Genomic DNA, 6,330 nt, shown 5'->3' with positions numbered 1-6,330 from the left:
GAACAGTCTAGGTTAGAGTGAGTTGTTGTTGTTGCCACGTTCTTTTCCATCCGTTCTTGTGAGAGTGTGCACGTTGTCTCTCCTCTCTCTTCAGCATGTGATTGCTTGTTTGATGTAAGTCTGCTAATATTTATATGCTTTATGTTACAAGATTTATGTTAACAGTATTCACTCATGTTATAGTTTTATGTCATGCACTCGTTCATATGTTGTTATTTTACCCGCAGGGTGTTCTCATCTTTGTCGGTAATAAAATTGCTAGCAGACATTGAGGAGTCTTTCTTCAGTGTGGGCGGCCGGTCAGTCATTGCAGCCACGTGTGAGTTTTAACTTTGTATTTTAAGTGTAAAGTCTTCTTTATGTGTGGTGTGTGAGTCAAGGATCACACTGTGAACTGGATTGCTAGTTTTAATATCAAGAGTTGCGTGGAGATACATTGGCATGTGATATCGAACTGCTAGACGCTACCGGTACTCAAGACACAAGCAGGACTAGAGGCACGCTGATTGGCTTAGCATGTAAACACTATGGCGGCTCACAGTAGACATCTGTGTCTACTGCCCAGGAGCCCAGGAGGACTAGGCCTCTGATCAACGTGTCTTTGTGCTCCGATCCAGTCTACAACTACTGCGCACACAAGCAAGGACAACTTTGGAAACGCAAAGACTCCAAGTAAGGCTGAGATATAGTGCATAAGCCCGCCGCCTACCGATCATATGGAATTATCTTCTAGAATCATTGAGGACGATATGGGTTCCTTTGTTTATTGAGTAGCCTAGTGATGAATACGAGTTGATAAGGCAATAGACGAATCTGGTTGGTAACGTCTGCACGCACAACCTCTCTCTCTCTCTCCCTCTCTCTCTCTCTCCCACTCTGCCTCGCTCTCCCGCTATTTTCCTCTCGCGCGCCATGGGGGGATTTTATCATAGCAGAGATGTGCGGGTTGTCTTTGTTCTCTGCTGTTTGACTTTTGTTGCTCTGCTGTGGTTTCCTGTGGGGTGTGTGTGTGTGAGGCGGGTGGGGGGCGTTGTGCTTGTGTGGGCCGGTCATTGCAGCCACGTGTGAGTTTTAACTTTGTATTTTAAGTAATGGTGATGCTTTATTAAAGGAACATCAAATGTCTCTCTCGCGCATGCGCTCACTCTTGACCTCCGTCATTCCATGCGATACCAAATTCTCTCTATTTGATGTGCGCATGTCCAACTAAGAAAACACGGCCGTTGGAGCCTTGGTTTATGACCCTTTGTGTTCTCTCTCTCTCTCTCATTTGTATAGGCCTACCTTCAAACCTGTGATGATTATCTCAATACATTTTAAGCAACATACCATTCAATTTTGTACAATTTCAATTAGAGTTTGAGACTCCAATTTGTAATGAAATTGTATATGACTGATTTAATTTAACCCCTGCTGTATCTACAGAGCTGCTTGGTGGGAGGACAGACATCTGGCGTAGGAGGGGAGGAGCATTGTCAAAATGAATTCTTCAGAAGAGGTGAGAAAAATATCACTGTTGTATCACTGATGTTGCAACACACACACACACACACACTGTGCCCCTGCCCTAATTCTTTCTTTGTGTCTTTATAGAAACAGAGAGACACCAACAAGAGACCCAAACACATTCACACTGGAGAGAAGCCCTACCACTGTGACCAATGTGGAAGCAGTTTCAGTCAGTTAGGTAGCCTAAAAACACACAAACGCATTCACACTGGAGATAAGCCCTACCACTGTGACCAATGTGGAAGCAGTTTCAGTCAGTTAGGTAACCTAAAGACACACAAACGCATTCACACTGGAGATAAGCCCTACCACTGTGACCAATGTGGAAGCAGCTTCAGTCAGTTGGGTGATCTAAAAAACCACAAACGCATTCACACTGGAGAGAAGCCCTACAAATGTGACCAATGTGGATGCAGTTTCAGTGTGTTAGCGAACCTAAAAAGACACAAACGCATTCACACTGGACAGAAGCCCTACCACTGTGACCAATGTGGAAGCAGTTTCAGTCAGTTAGGTAGCCTAACAACACACAAACGCATTCACACTGGAGATAAGCCCTACCACTGTGACCAATGTGGAAGCAGGTTCGGTGAGTTAGGTAGCCTAAAAACACACAAACGCATTCACACTGGAGAGAAGCCCTACAAATGTGACCAGTGTGGGAGCAGTTTCAGTCGGTTAGGTAACCTAGAAACACACAAGCGCATTCACACTGGAGATAAGCCCTACCACTGTGACCAATGTGGACGCAGTTTCAGTGTGTTAGCGAACCTAAAAAGACACAAACGCATTCACACTGGACAGAAGCCCTACCACTGTGACCAATGTGGGAGCAGTTTCAGACACTCAAGTGCCCTAACAACACACAAACGCATTCACACTGGAGATAAGCCCTACCACTGTGACCAATGTGGAAGCAGTTTCAGTCAGTTAGGTAGCCTAAAAACACACAAACGCATTCACACTGGAGATAAGCCCTACCACTGTGACCAATGTGGAAGCAGGTTCAGTGAGTTAGGTAGCCTAAAAAGACACAAACGCATTCACACTGGACAGAAGCCCTACCACTGTGACCAATGTGGAAGCAGTTTCAGTGTGTTAGCTAGCCTAAAAACACACAAACGCATTCACACTGGAGATATGCCCTACCACTGTGACCAATGTGGAAGCAGGTTCAGTGAGTTAGGTAGCCTAAAAACACACAAACGCATTCACACTGGAGATAAGCCCTACCACTGTGACCAATGTGGAAGCAGGTTCGGTGAGTTAGGTAGCCTAAAAACACACAAACGCATTCACACTGGAGAGAAGCCCTACAAATGTGACCAATGTGGAAGCAGTTTCAGTCAGTTAGGTAGCCTAAAAAACCACAAACACATTCACACTGGAGATAAGCCCTACCACTGTGACCAATGTGGAAGCAGTTTCAGTCAGTTAGGTAGCCTAAAAAGACACAAACGCATTCACACTGGACAGAAGCCCTACCACTGTGACCAATGTGGGAGCAGTTTCAGAGACTCAGGTGCCCTAACAACACACAAACGCATTCACACTGGAACGGGCTACTGGTGTGACTGCTGTAAGAAAATGTTCACTCAGTCATCTGGTCTGAAGAAACACCGCTGCATCTAACCTGAAGAGCGCCCTCCACTGTCAGCAGGCGGAACAAACCTATTTCTGTTCAACCACACATGTAATCAATGAATCCATGTAAATGGAGAGCTTGTGAGACTAATATCACCATTATTTTTTTCTGGCTGTAAGCCTGACGAAGACCAACGGTTGAAACGTGTTGGGTTTTTGTGTTTGCCCGTATTAAATTGAAGATGTATTCTGGTTTGTAACTCTTTGCAGTACGCAGATACAATTACTTCTCATTAAATAATATATTTCTTTCAAACTCCAAGTAGCTCCTTTTCTCGCCTTGTATTCTATTTTGCCTTCTGAGCTGCTTTGGTCCACATTTTTTGTGCCTCCGTATTGACATATATTAAATTGAGATATATTGTCCCTAAAGTTTACTAACATGAACATTGACATCAACAAAGGCAAGTTCATATTAAAGGCACAATTAATGCGCATCTCTTCAGTGTATTACTTCGAGCCTGGCATTAACTAAAGTAACTATGTCACAACAAGCATTACCTATGACATGAATGATTTGTGGCTGCATATTTGAATACTTTCTTCATCTAATGTTTAATTGATAATCAAGGTTTACTATTACACTTTATTGTGATTTGGTTGTAGAGTTTGCCAAGTGGTGCTTGATGCAGTACTGGGCTCCTCCCACCTGGAGCTCCAGAGGAGAGATGTTTTAGCTCCAGAGAGGAGGAGCTGGGGTAGCCTAGGTAAACCCAGCCCCCACGTGACCTGCTCTCTCAGTTCCCAGTCACATAGTGACTGAGAACAGGTCTGAGAGCAGGTCACGTGGGGGATGGGTTTACCCAGGCTAGAGCTGGGGCTCCTTTGATGAAGCCAGCTGCAATGCTGCAATGAGGAAACTCACTCCTGGTAGAATGTCTCTGCCTTCAAAATAAAATGCAAATAAAAGCGTTTCAAATAAATGCAAAAAAGTGTTGTTTTGCGTGTCATCATTCATCATCAGTTACTGGAGCTCTTTGCCAAAACAACATTATAGCACTTTATAGCCTATTTATTACTCATTAGGAATACTGTATACATCATCCACATTCTGTGAGTACACATGAAGACCCATAGTAATTTATATAGGTATAGCCTATATTTTACTTTCTAGATCAGATTTACTTTCTATTGAACTCCCCCGTACAATTAATTTGACAGCTCATCCATCATATTTTGTACTTTACTTATCAGTCACATTGTGCTTGTATGATGGAATATGTGACACATGAACTTTCATTTGATTTATTATTGTTATGAAGCCACCTGTAGGGTTGTGCTTATTGTATTAAATACCTCAATGTATTAATAAAATAAACAAGGTTTTTCTGTTTCCCAAACTCCAGTTAAGAAAAGATCAAGTCAGTGCATCTGTACATCACCTTTATTATATCCTATATGCAATGCCACCTCACTACTACAGGAAACCATGTCATATAGTTCTTCAGCTGGATATAGTCATTGTGTTTCTCTTTCTACATACAGCTTGTATGCATGTAGCGTTGGCAAGTCTCAATTAGAGGAAGAGAGGTTTTAGTGAATAGAGACAGAACAATTAAAGTGCTAGGAGGTCATTATAGTTCACAGTCACCTCCTTAGCATTACCTGTATAGTTTACATCAGAATACAGTCTAGGCCCACCTACACAATAACAAACTGACAGTAGTCATAATCAGCTTATTGGCCAAGTATGTACACATACAAGGAATTTGACTCTGGTTTGCCTTGCTCTCAATGTACTCACACACACACACACACACACACACACAGAGTGATGGTATGACATTGATGACATAGGCTGATAGATGAAGTGTAAATGTATGGGCCTAAATAGACATACATGCAGACTAGACTAGGATAGAACTAGCCTACTTATTCTACTTTCTCAGTTCCCATAAGTCACATGTTTTCTTGTGTCCAAGCTTTACTTAGCGTAGCCCTGATTGGAGGATTTCCTGTCTACAGTTGTTCCACGCTTTTTTAAATGTTTTACTCATACTTTATTTCTTGATATTTCCATCATTCTGCTGGTGGTTAATGCATGCTACACTGGACCATGATATCCACTAATGGATATCGACAGGATAAATAAGCTGTTGTTGTTGTTGTTATTGTTGTTGTTGTTGTTGTTGTTGTTGGTTTCCACAGGAAGGGTGATGCTGGTGTTGCTATGGATACAATTTCATCCTAGAGATGTGAGCAGACACACAGCATGGAGCTGCAACTGAGTCTCTGATTGGACATTAGGACAGCTTCCATGTTCCCAGGGTTTATACAAGGCTGCTTTTCAGCCATTTCCATTCCTGCACATGCTCATGTGACCACTGCCAGTCAGTTTTATCTTCCAGCAGGCTCCTCAATGCCTTAGTGTTCGCTGACAGGTTCGGGATAAACCTGCTCATATAATTGACTAAGCCTAGCGCCCTCTGTAGTTTAGTCTTACTGTTTGGCTGTGGCATCTCCTCCACCGCCCTTGTCTTCTCGGGGTCTGGCTGAACCCCCTTCCCTGACAGCTGATCCCCTAGATATGTCAGCTCTCTCACCCCAAACTCGCACTTCTCCTTGTTTAGTTTAAGCCCTGATTCCTGTGCCCTTTTCAGTACTTCCCTCAGCCGGGAGTCGTGGTCACTCTGTGAGTTGCCCCACACTATGACATCATCCAAGAACACGCCCACTCCCTCCATGCCTTCAAATATCTGTGAAGCAGTTCTATGAAATACTTCTGGAGCTGAGCAGATGCCAAAAGGCAGTCTCAGGAAACAGTACCTCCCAAATGGGGTATTAAAGGTACAGAGTTTGGTGCTCTCCTCCTCCAGCTCTATGTGATAAAATGCAGATTAAGCATCTAGCTTTGAAAAATAGCTTGCACCTGCCATACAACCTAGGATGTCAGCCTTAATAGGCAGCCTGAAATGCTGCCTTTTTATCCATTTATTCAGGTCATTAGGTGCCAAGCACAGTCTCAGTTTACCATCTTTCTTTTCATTTATCACTAGTGAGTTAACCCACTCTGTAGGTTGCTCAATTCGTCTAACTATCCCCAGCTCTGTCAGCCGGTCCAGTTCATTTTTCAATCTATCCCTCAGTGCAAAAGGCACTTTCCTGGCTGGATGGATGACAGGTTCTGCACCTTCCCTGAGCTGTATCCTGTGTTTACCTGGAAGCTTCCCTATGCCT

General features: G+C 43.4%; 1 long non-coding RNA gene across 1 annotated transcript; it reads left to right on the top strand.

Annotated features, from left to right (window-relative positions):
* The first annotated feature begins 57 nt into the window (after positions 1-57).
* Positions 58-1,715, top strand: LOC310772177. The gene is made up of 4 exons (XR_014552474.1): positions 58-114; positions 228-319; positions 1,426-1,498; positions 1,594-1,715. It is a non-coding gene; the product is annotated as an uncharacterized lncRNA (long non-coding RNA).
* The last annotated feature ends 4,615 nt before the right edge of the window (positions 1,716-6,330 follow it).

Source organism: Poromitra crassiceps (genome assembly GCF_964638095.1).
Source record: "Poromitra crassiceps genome assembly, contig: HAP1_SCAFFOLD_2179, whole genome shotgun sequence".
Lineage (NCBI taxonomy): Eukaryota > Metazoa > Chordata > Actinopteri > Beryciformes > Melamphaidae > Poromitra > Poromitra crassiceps.
This window is presented reverse-complemented; position numbering and strand designations above follow the sequence as displayed.